The following is a 12,919-nucleotide window of genomic DNA, read 5'->3' as shown; positions in this document are numbered from 1 at the left end:
CATTGTCAAAATTTCTGGAGCCCTCCCCTACGGCGTGCCTCATAATTATGTCGTGGTTTTGGCACGTAAAACCCCAGACATTATTATTAAACTTGTTTATAAGTCATGAACCGTGGCTGACAAAATTACGCGTCATTGGAGGAGCTCGAAAGGATGGATAGGGCTTCCTACCCACTCACCCCAGAATTTCTCGGACGTGGCAAAGAGTGCTTCACAATAAGCAAATGAAACTGGGTTTTTGTAATCATTTATTTATTCAATACTGCCAGCAACCTTTTGGTCGCCAAGGCAGGAGTGGTTAGAGCAGGAGGTTACACTTGTTACAAGTAAATGTCGTGTACAACCACAAAATAACACTGAAATACATAAACACCAACAAGAGTAATACAGTGAACAATTAATCTTTAGTGATTAATGACGAGTAGCAAAGCCCACCTGCCACAAAGCAAAGCACACAAGAACGATACAATGAACAATCAATAACAAGTAAATCGCTTTCAAGTATCAAAGCACCCAGTAATCACAATGTTACCATGCTGACGTTCTCGCCTTCACAATTACATCTTTTGGAGCAAATTACCTCAATATAGAAGGGAGAGACGTGGAAGCACATCGTAGCAAATAAAACGCCTGTAATAACCAGCCATTATTATACATCAGCTTTTTTTTTAGATATAACTTCTTATGTCAGGTTTACATACTTCTTATTTGCACCCATAACGAGCAAAACGAGCGTCTTTTTCCTTCGCCGTAACAACTCCCATTTAATCCATTATGGCATGAGAAGGTGTGCATATGAGATCAAGTTTTTTTCTTGATGCACGATATTTTCAGAGCATATATTAAGTCTTAAGAATCGGATAGGTTCGCGCGCTCTCTTTGAAAAAGCAAAACATTGTTATCTAGTTTTATCTTACATACGTCTGGTTGCTGGAGCTTAAATATTCCTTTTAAATATATTCGAGGGATTTACCGGTACATGCCTTCAAAAGCGTGCGATCTAGATCGCGTGATTCACTCAGCAAAAATAATTTGAAGTTGAAGAACACTCTAAGAAAAAATGCCCCCACCTCCCCGAAGGGAATCGTGAGGAAATGCGAATGCATTTCTTGCGCCGAGAGTACACGGCGCAGTAATTTTAATGGCGTAAATTAATGACGAGACGAGGATTTGTACCGTAACCATTTATTTACGCATTCATCAGCACCTGTTTGTGTTGTCATTGTACCTGACGGCCATAATCTCAGCCTTGTGGTCGCCGTTGGCGTTTCACAGCGGCGTCTCGAGCACACATTTCGAGAGGCGCCCAGCCAGCGGACGGGAGAGTGGGGCGCAGGGAGGAGAGAGAGCGAACGGCGAGAGAAGGAGCGGCGAAGCACTGCCCAAGCTCGGCCAGGGGGCGCTGCGGCGCACGCGTTTCGCCGCCTTTCTAGCGAAAACCGGTCGCTCCCCTCTCCGCGCCTGCCTTTTGACTGCGCTGTCTCCGCACGTTCAGGCACCCTGCACGCGCTGTTCTCTGCTCGCCGTGCACGTGCAGCTTCACGTGTCGCTTGCTCTGAAGGTTTAGAAAGATCCCAGAGATGGAAAAAAAACGTTTTAACGGTGGGAATCTTACCAGAGGAGGACGGTTGATCGACCACCTTTTCGGGACCGAGCAGGTCGTCAAGGGCGATGCTGTTTGTGCGAGCGCTACGTGCGTGCAGATGCTGAACGGGCACATTTCTTTGACATGAGTAGGGAGGTGACTGCGCGAGTTCTGTAATTATGTTACCGGTAAAACGCACATTCGTTGCGGCAGTCGTGTATACTCGGAGCTGTCAGCAACCAACCAGCACGCTTTCGAGTGCGTTTTCTATTGATAACTTTTCAATTGCTTAGATGCCAAGTTTGTCTTGCGGCTTTAAATTTATTATGAGCTCAGTGTGAAGAGCATAAATTTACATCTGCCCTGTTGAGTCACTGGCTGCATCGCAATGCGCAGTGTTCAGTTTCGTGGGAGTTTCACTTTTGCCGAGGTTTGCATCGAATGATAACAACATCGGATCGCAAGTTTAATGTCGCCTTGGATTTTTTTAGAGCTCCCTTTGACAGCATAATGATATACGCAAACAAAAAATAAATAAATATTTCATGCCCACTTCGACGATGCATGTTTCTTACAGAGGCGTGTTTCATTTCGAATAATATCGACGCCTCATCACGCACCGTGTTCGCTTATTCGAATGTCGCTTTGGTTGTTTCGACAGCTCGCTTGGTCAGCATCATATTATACAGGGGCGTAGCCAGGGGGGGGGGGGTCAAACCCTCCCCGAAAATTTTCAATTTTGCTTGCGTATATGTACACGCACACATACAAACGCACGAACAAACATACATAAAGTATGGTTGGACCCCCCCCCCCACCGAAAAAATTTCTGGCTACGCCCCTGATACTATACAATACCCACTGGGATCGCGCATGTGTATGATTATGCCGAGATTTGTGCCCAATAATAAGCGCATCTGAATTCGCGAAGCCATCGAAAATTTAATTGCCACCTTGGTTCTTTTTTCAGCTCGTTTCCAAAGCGGCATGCAAGGCTTTTTATTACGTGCCGAACGCATGACATTAATACGAGGCACGCCGCGGTGGATTAATTCGGATTAATTTCGGCCACCTGGGTTTCTTTAACGTGTACGTAAATCTAAGTACGCCGGTGTTAGTGCATTTCGCTCCCATCGAAATGCAGCTGCTGTATGCGTGAATCGAACCCATGACCACGATTTTAGCAGCGCAACACTTCAGCCTTCTAAGCAATCACGGCGTGTCGCATGCAAGGCCAATATAAACGCTCAGTGCAAACATACAGCTTAATTCTGTTTACAGGGAGCCGCGACGGGAAATGTACCGCAGTCAGCTGAATTAAACACTTAGTACTCACGGTACGTTATTTAAACTGTGGTGTAATAAGCCCAAATGCTCCGCTGCTGTAACATTACAAATGGTTGACTCGGAAAGCCAGCGCGCAATCTCGAAACGTACAGCGGCTGTCTATTTGTTGTAACTTCGGTTCACAAACGCACTTCCCTTTCAAATGAGCACGATCATCGCGTTTCTCCCCGTTAATAGTTCGTAATACTGTGTACGACAAAAACTGCTTCAAGGTGACAAGACCGCGAAAGCATCGCGGCGAACTGCCATAATCCACTCTTGACGCCTCTGCTCCTCGGACTGCTTGCATTGGAAACGGTAGAACATGACAGGAAGTTTTCGGCTCTTCGACATTTTTAAACTTTTGTGACAGTTCACAATGCAGCAGGACTGCGTGCCTGCTTTCGAGTACGACGAAGAAACGGCACCCATAGCGTGAAAAATGCGAGATAAAAGCCCCGGGGAGCACGTTCTCCGCGCGCGCGATGGGAAAACCAAGCAAGAGCGACCCGTCCCAGCTACCGGAGTTTTCCCCTCTCTCCGCTGGGGTGTGACGTGGGGTGTGACGTCGCTGCGCCGTTGCTACAGACGCTCCTCTCCTTTCCTCGCGCCGTTGCTATGGGACGGCGGATTCAGGGTCGCTTATAAAGTGCATTCGCACTTAAAAAGAGTTGGGCGCTGAGCCGTGCCCCCGCGACGGGAGGCAGAAAATAGCGCCCCTTTTCATTTCTTTCACGAATCACTCTCTCTCTTAAAAAGAGAGTCAAAAGAGGGTCATGGAACCGTGACTCTCTTCGGGTGTCCATCTGACCCCTTTTGGAAGGTACAGGCAGAGAAAAAGAGTTCGCATTTGGGAAGGAGTCACTGGACCCTCCTGAAGTGCGTTTCGATTGGCTTCGCTATACGGAAGAGCCGCCGTATACGCCATACATATCGCACGCTCGCCCTTTGGCGCCGTTGTGGCGCCTTGCTCGCCAACGTAGTCGGGGTTGGCGCCGGGGTGGCGCGCCGCTTTCCTCGCTCAGTCTCAGTCGTCTCAGCCTCCTGGTCTATTGGAATGCGCTGTGTGGTTGCGTAGGTTGCGCGTCTTCGGTGGTGTTGACGCCGGCTCGAGCAGTGCACGAAGTGACGCTTGGAGGGCGAAATATTCATGGAGCTGCGGACACCGACAACGGGCGCCAGTTAACGGTGAGTGTACTGCTTTCGTAGGTACTAATTATACAGCTTTAGCTTGGCGTCTGCAGCAGCTCTGCGGAACCTGCCAGCCATTTCCAACAGTAGCCTGTATCCGCGAGGCTGTTGCGGATGCCCAACTAAAGCTGTCGGTTAACGAGTTGCCACCGTTATGCGCGTTGCTGTACAAGCTCCCATAAGAAACAATAATCGAGGGTCATTTCTTGCTGATCGCACGTCGTGTCTGCACTACTGAAGGTGCATGATGTCGTTTTGAGATGCACTTTAGTCTACTTCATAATAACATTTCCATCGATCTTGAGTGTGCAGCGTGCTTCCGCGCGTGGGAACGTGGAAAAAAAAAAGCCTGCGTGCAGAACGCTCAAACGCACTATATGTAATGGTTTTTGTTGACTTAAAGAGGGTAGTTTGAGGTGCAGATATAGTACGGTGGCTTCCAGAACGTACGCGGTAGTCATTCAAGTTGGACACGCCTCGCCGGTAAAGTGAAAAAGCTCTAGAATTTCGACGGCGCGCGTTGTTGCGGCCGCCGGCGCGCACTCTTTTCCCTCGTTTCTGTTGGCTGTTTTCGTGGTTTGCATACACTGCGATGACGTTGGGCGCTATAACAGAATCGAGTGAGTGTACGTGATTGTAGGAGTTATGTGCGCTAATTCTAGCATATGACATGTCTGATCTCGACGTATCGACGTCGTACGCACGTGCTGGGTGTCATTCGGGCCCTAGTACTCGCATCTGTTTATCTGAGTATTTAAGGATGGGTTACGTTTGTAAAACATGCGGTCAATAACCGCTCACGGCATGCCCCTGGCTGCCGGAGGATGTGCTTTGTTGTTTTGTTGTTAGCCTTTATTATGTCTGTGTGAACCACTTATTGTGTAGGTTTTGCAAACCTTTACTGCAATTTAATTTTCTCATCATAATATCACGTTCTGCTTTTCGGATACCGTTTTTCATGTGCTCACGCTGGACAGGAGCGACAACCTAGCAAGCCACAAGTCTGATGCCTCAAGCCGTCACCACTTTTTGATTTATTCTTAATAACAAGGAATAAATATGGAAACATGATTGCAATTTCTGCTGTTCATTTAGCACCATATGACACTATGCTAGTGATGCAGAACTATCGGTAAATTGACTATCGATAGTATCGATAGTTTTTTTGAAACTATCGATAGTCTAAACAAACTATCGATAGTGCCACTATCGACAAACTATCGATAGTGCAATCGGTAGTTCCATCGTTAATATTACTAGCGATATTACTGCCACGCGTGTTTGTCGCTTTGTTTTGACGTATTCGGATTCAATCACGCACAAAGACTGTTAGCAACGTTTTATGCAGACCGTGCCGTAATATCTGAAAAGCTTCACAATTGTTTGGGATCATTCTGTTAAGATTACGCACCGGACGCGAATAGTCAAGTTTATTCGAGAGCTAACGCGAGCACCAGCGATAACACTGGAAGGTTTGATGACAGATGTATAAAGGACGACGCGTTCCACCGATGATCAGATTACTCAACGGCTGACGACTGCTCCCGCCGCTATCGGTGCGCAGCACGTATCGCTTGTATTTTGAGTTTTGATTTTCTGGGCACAAGTTCGCCCAAATAAAGAGCTTCGTACTTCCCAGTCTTGCTGCAGCATTCTTCACCGTCACAACCACGTGACAATACTATAGATAGTGGCGTGAATAATGATGCGGTTGCTGGCCGGCCATATTGCCAAAATATTTGCGATAGCCTACTGCCAGCTTCGCCTAATTTGTGAGTAATTTTTGGCAGAGAAAAAATAATTATTTCCGCCGTGAAAATGGCGGAATATATTCATTGATAAACTCGTATCTAAAAGCAACCAGTTACACCTTACAATTAACTTCTTGATATTTTTTTATTTTAAAATAATAAAATGCAATATCAGTTTGAAGCCGCGCAGTCCCACCACATGTAAAGGCTTCCTTTCCGCTGCAGCTGAACAGTTTGACTTTATGATCATGTGTCAGCAAAGCACTCTGGTGAAGAACACAATCATGTCAACTTTCTTGCCCTTCTGCCTGCTCCTACGGCTCCACTATGTACCACGCGCGCGGGGAACGAAGTTTATTCTGCAGTGAGTCCGCGCTCTTGATTTTATACTATCGATAGTACCATCGAATTTTTATTGCGATAGCAATTATATGGACAGTCTCGTCTGGAAAATGTCCGCCCCGTCGCCGCCATTCACCGTATATGTATAAGTATGTATATATATAAAAAGGCCACAAAGAAAAATAATTAAGAAATTCTTTCCGACGCGCGGAATCGAACGGGCGACCTCTCGCTTTGCAGCCCGGCGCGTTAGACGTTAGGCCACGACAGCACGGTCTCTCAGCCTGCTAACGGCGAGCTTTTTATATATACTATGTAATTCAACATGCTTTCTTAGTGGCCACATAGATGGCGCGACGTGCGCGCGTGTTGCGCGCTTTAAAGATCGTCGCCCCGCCCCTGCGAACGCCGTTGCTGTTCGCTCTACAGGGCGTCGTCGCTTTCGTGCGCTTATCTCAAGGAAAGAAGGGGCGGCCGGTGAGGTGCTTCGCTTCGCTCGCTGCAGCGGCCGCGTTTGCGAAAGGACGCGCTGTTCGAACAGAAATAAGTAACAACTGTGACAATTAGTTCGCGCTCGTCTTGTGTGTACCTGTTCGTTTGTTTCGTGCGTCCTGCTTTATGTTTGAGCAGTGCGCTTCAAGTGTCGAGCTGTGACGCATTAGTTCGCGCTCGTCCTGTGTGCGTTCTTTTCGTGCGTCCTTTGAGCTCGACCGACGAGCTGGCAATTTCGAGCTGCTTTCCGTTCTTCGCGTTACATTACAATTTATTGCTATCGCAATCATTGCTTCGCCGTTGCGGCGAAACTGTGACTTTTTATTTACTATCGATAGCGCTATCGATAGTATTTTAAATGCGAAGCATTTCTTAGCGAACCTCAGGCACTTTGGCCGTTTCTATCTATCTATCTATCTATCTATCTATCTATCTATCTATCTATCTATCTATCTATCTATCTATCTATCTATCTATCTATCTATCTATCTATCTATCTATCTATCTATCTATCTATCTATCTATCTATCTATCTAGCCGCCTACGTCTGGGCGCTCTCCTGGTCGTCTCCATAACTTGTAATATACCGAAATTGGCCTAGCAAGGGATCAGTGTATGACGAACACGATTCACTGGTCATGACATGAATAACGCAAAATACACGTCGCGTACGTCATGAAACCCTTTCTCTCAGTCACGTGTGGCACATACCCGTAAACCAGAGTTAATGTTATGCGGTTATGCACCACAGGTGATACAGACTCTCAACCAACACAGTAACCGCGGAAAGTGATAATAATAGTAAGTGATGGGGTTTTATGTCCGAAAACCACGATATGATATGACAGACGCCGTAGCGAATGGCTCCGGAAAATTTGACTATTGGGTATTCTTTAACGTGTACCGAGATCGCACAGAACACGGGCATCTAGTATTTTGCCTCTATGGAAATGCGACCGCCGCGGCCGGGATTGAACCCGCGACCTTCGGGTCAGCAGCCGAGCACCTTAACCGCTACACCACCGCGGCGGACGCAAGGAAAGTGAGGAAACTGAAGACAGAGCCCCCCTGGAAGACGCTCAATTACCATCCACTCGTTCACGTGGTCCGCAACGTGGACAACGTGGATTACGCAAAAACCGGCGTCAATGCTTCCTACAATAAATCTGCTGAAAGAACCAGGCCTCTCATCATTACCGGTGTCTTCAACATTGGTTTATCAAGACCCAAAAATTCTTGGTCCTTATACTGCGTGAAAGACGGATTGGATGTGGGGAGGGCATAAAAAGACCTCGCTGGCACGTGCACGACAGGAAGCATCATAGGTCATTTCATCGTAAGAGGCATCCAGGATTTCCACCAGCTGTACTATACCTCGCACTTCACTACACTTAGACCCCTCGGAACCGCGATCACGAACGGATCCGATTAACAAGTCCGGTCCAGCTGCTCACTGATCACGGTGATGATGACCTTGTTCGAGAACTATCAAGAACCCCTTCTACACATACACACGGGCTCGTGAAACGTGCGTGCGTTCTCCCTCATAAGAACTGTAAGCATTAGAACTGTAACTGTGACTGTAACGTACGTGCAGTGCGCCTGCGCGTGCCATTCGGTTGTGTATATAACTTGGGAAACTTTCCTGAATGAAGCTTAGTTGCGAGTTACGCCTGTCCTGTGCGTATGTGTTCCTTCTTTGTCCTGTTCGGATTCGCGCTATCCAGTATTGATGAATATAAGAACTACATATCAGCTTACCGCGTCTGGTGTTGGTAACACCCATGTGTCTGTTGCCATCGCTACACAACTGTAAACAACTTGTTATATAATAGATATGCGGCTCTTCAACATATGAGTGTGCGTATACCACTTCCATATTTATCTAGCGGCATTCCGTAACGTTTCGGTCAATGTGAAAAATTACGCCACAGTCACCATCCCGCGCATGCTTCGCATAACATCGATTCCCACGGTACGTAGGATCTGCCAAATTTTTTCACTATCGATAGTTCGATAGTGACTCAGCTATCGATAGTATCTATAGTACCACCCATAGTCTGCATCACTACACTGTGCACATCATAGTCAAACATTTTAGTTGGCTATACTTATAGAAGCATGTAAATGAGGAATACCCAAACTTCTTAATTGGAAATCACAGACCATCTTTTCGCGCTTTCTATATAACTTTGCTGGAAAATATGTGTTGTTTTGACGAGTTTTATTAAAATAATGCTAAAAATGAATTATTCTTTTTTTACAGTCGCTGGGCAGAACGGCCAGTATTATTGGACTTGCTTAAAATGAATACTCCACTATTTTCAACAGTAGTCGCGCAAAATTAGAGCAAGGATCAAATGAGTAGCTTAAAATACTTGTGGAGTCGCTTGATGCTTCGGTGTGGGTCCCTTGACCCCCCTAGCAGCGTTACCGGCAAGAGTCGTCTGACTCCCTATAAGTGGTAACGTGATCCTCCCGATGAGAGTCTTTGCACTCTTCCTAGAGGGTCAGGGGACTCTCCTAGAGCGAGCTGACCCTGACCCACCAATAGAGTCACCGTGACTATTTGAAGAGAGTCCTATACGTGGCAAGTCAGAACTCTCCGAAAAGAGTCACGCATACTCTTTTTTTTCTTAGAGTGAACATGTGCGGTTTGCACGTTGAACTGGCGTCATCGAGGTTTTTTTTCTTTTTTTTTCGCGTTCGAGAGATGTTTTTTTTTCTTTCTAAAGGGCGGGAATGCTATTCGCTTTCAGTTGAAAATATTTCGACGAACGGCGTCGAGGTTAGGCGCAACCGTAAGTATAGCGCGCTTGCGCTGTATGTGATCACTGAAGAAACTTTTCGGCACAAATTGAACGAGGACGAAGGGCACACCAAACAACCGAATGGACGTCAACTTCCAACTCCTATCCTGCCTCGCTAAGCTCGAGGACGCGGGCTCGATTCCCGGCCCCGGCGGCCGCACTTCGAGGGAGGGCAAAATGCAAAGAACACCCGTGCGCCTTGATTTAGGTGTACGTTAAAGAACCCCAGGTGGCCGAAATTTAATCCGGAGCCCCTCGCTACAGCGTGCCTCATAATCATATTGTGGTTTTGGCATGTAACACCCCAGCAATTACTATTATTTCTGTGCTGCCCCTCCTGTTTTGTGTGTTCTTCGTCCTCGTTGAGTTTGCGCTGAAAAAGTTTAAGTTATGAAGCAACACCAACTAGCTCAAACCATGATTATTGTAGAACTGTATGTGACATTGTTTCGCTTACCGTCTTTTTTTCCTTTTTCAAACATTTCGCGCCTACCTCATAGCCAGTACGTGACATGGCGTGCGCTTGACCGATTGATGCATTTGGACATAGTTGAAATCTTGGCATTTGTTTCACCGCCTGCTCATCGACAATTGATAAATCGTTTAATGAATAAAGGACATTAAGACTACCAGAAATTCCCCCCTGCGGAATTGCCATACAGCACGTAGAGCACTGGGACGTTACTTATTGGGCCTATAGACTTACAGAAGGGATCACATCCTGCAAAACGTTTCTAACCATCGCAGTTACGTGCCCAGAATGCGTGTTATCGCATATAAAAGGTGAAACAAGTGGCGTCGCCGCCTTGAAACTTTCGCACCAGCCCACTGTGACGCCACGGTGTTTTATGCCGTGTGGTCGGCCCGGTGAACTTTATTTTACTAGTGAAGATGGACTTTATTGTTTTCTAGAAGAGCCCACGACTGAATTTAGTAAGTTTATACGATATTTACTGAGCCCATAACGCCCTCGATACCAAAACATGCTTTAGAATCCTTGACTTTAATTAGGAATGTACTTAATTAACGAATGATTAAGCAACATTCTTGCCGGCGAATTTTGAGTCCTTCTTGTATTAAGCATAACTAATAATGCGCCTAACTAACGAATAATTAAGCAGCACTCTGGCCGGTGCAGGGCTCACGCACTTGCGGTCACCCTTGCTTCGAGAGAATATTACTATTTGACCGATCCTGTTTTTCTTGGCGACTTCGGGATGTCGATGGTGAGCCCCTGGTAATCGGTCATAACATTCGCACCGCGTAAGCTCTGCCACATGTACGCGCTGCTTCGCCTCGGGCGAAACGGTGGCAAGCCAGTCGATGCCTGCTGTTCACACTCTTATTTTACCTTTTGTATTCTCGCTTACCTTTTACGTTATTCAGGATTTCTGTGCTGTGAACGTGCCTTTTAGGGCTAGTTAGTTAAGTGCACCAAAAGGTGTCATAGCGCAGGCATGCGCTGGCGAGGTAGACCCAACGGGACCAGCGCTAACTTTAAACTGAATGTCTGTTGTCAGAAACAACAGTATATGCATACATCCGTACACGGAAAAATGCCCAATTGCCGCACATGAAAACCTTTCATGGTTCCTGAACACTGGTTGTCTTGATTTCTTGACTTTTTAAAATTTTTCTGTTTATTGTGATGAGGGCGCTACAATGCTCGTAATTTTTTCCCTTGATAAGGATAAGCCAACATAGTACAACACATTATAAACAGCTGTTACGGTCAAAGGTAAAAGGAATGCGCGGACCAAATACGAAAAGAAATTCTTTCCTTTGACCATGAGCATTCCCGACCAGACGAGTTTTTGTCAAACCCTTGATTACAGCTATTAACATGTTATCGAGCGGAGAGCACGCATACAACACCGAGGGCACTACCGTCCTACTTGTACGAGGCTTAAGCTTGTGTTTTTGATTCCAAAAGCTAGGACTGCTGGTTTAAAGCCTCCTTCAATCACCTACAAGACCTTCGTTAAGCACGTTTTTTTTTTAGATTTGGTGGAAGCACGGGGAAGTCACGGTAACTGCGATTTCGAAGCCGCGCACTTCCTACTGCTGCAAGCATGGCTCACGAAGCCGCCCAGCGATATGCACCACAGCATGCTATGCGCCTTCTCCATTGTATGAGTTACTGCAAATCGTAGATACAAAAGCCCAGCAAACTATAATAAACTACAAGTTCTTCGGACCGCGAAGCCGGTTGAATAAAGGTGGCGCTGTTCTTAAATATTGAGGCTTCGCGCGCTGTCAGTCGCAAAACGACCGTTCACGTGCCGGTGGCTTGCGAGACAACGCAGCGACGTTGATCGTGACCTTGGCTCCGCGGACGTGTGAACAGAGCGCAAACAACGTTTTCTAAGCGACACCCGACTACGTCGTCTTGCTTTCTTTTCTTTATTCAGACGAATGCGGGGAGGCTGTCGCAGTCGGGAATGCCGCGTGCACAATCTTTGCTCAGCCTCGCCACAGGGATCGAGCTCACGCCTCTGCGTCGATGCGCAGCTTCGCTAACCACTGCGCTATCGCGCGCCTCTTGAGACTCCGATAGCTGCGGCACCCGTATATTTTTGAGGCCCAGAAGGGAGCACACGAGCAAGACGGTGTGTGGGTCTTAGGAAATTTGTTCCCGAGAAAACGTAATTTTTGCCTCGTTAGGGCATGCCGCTATCGCAGTTAATGAGTTCACGAGCCGGAGGATTCGCTCTAACGTGCTCTTATTTAGTGCGAAGCGTTCTGTCGGGACTGAATTGAAGTTTCAAAAGCAGTTTCTTTGTTAGCGCTAAAGAGCAAAAAAAAAATTAAAATAATCACAGTTTCGCAATACGGCCGAAGCAATGAATGCGATAGCAACTGATTGGAATGTCATAAGAAGTAAGGCTGTCAGCTAACTCTTTCGCATCCTATCTCGCGTGACTCAACAAACGCTGGTTTAAGGGAATACGGCCGCTCCAGGGAGAGAAGCGGTTTTTGTGCTATCAGTCCTCTAAACGAGGAATAAGCGTTGAGAGCACAGCAAGCTTACGAGCCGTCTCCTGATGCCAGTGGAGATAGCGCGCGCGCCAGCGCTCGCTAATGAGCAAAGTTCGCAGTTGCTGCTCGAGCGACGCACGACGGCGACGCCAGAAAGCCGCCGCGAGTGTCCATATAATTGTTATCGCAATAAAAATTATTAAATGAACTCAAATTGGGAGAAGGTAATGTCTAGTGATGTAATGTAGGACATCAGCATATAAATGTGTAATCAAGAGGAGACATACACTAGAACAGTAGCTAATTAAAAGAATATATTCTCTGCATGAATCCTACCGTATTTTTTCGCATAATACCAGCAGTGATTTATGCTAGTTATCTGCTGACTTGTGCTGCATATTCAGCCTTTTATTTATTTAATAAATACAATGTATGTGCGTACT

The sequence above is a fragment of the Rhipicephalus sanguineus genome, chromosome 9, assembly GCF_013339695.2.
Source record: "Rhipicephalus sanguineus isolate Rsan-2018 chromosome 9, BIME_Rsan_1.4, whole genome shotgun sequence".
NCBI lineage: Eukaryota > Metazoa > Arthropoda > Arachnida > Ixodida > Ixodidae > Rhipicephalus > Rhipicephalus sanguineus.
Note: the sequence above shows the minus strand (reverse complement) of the source record.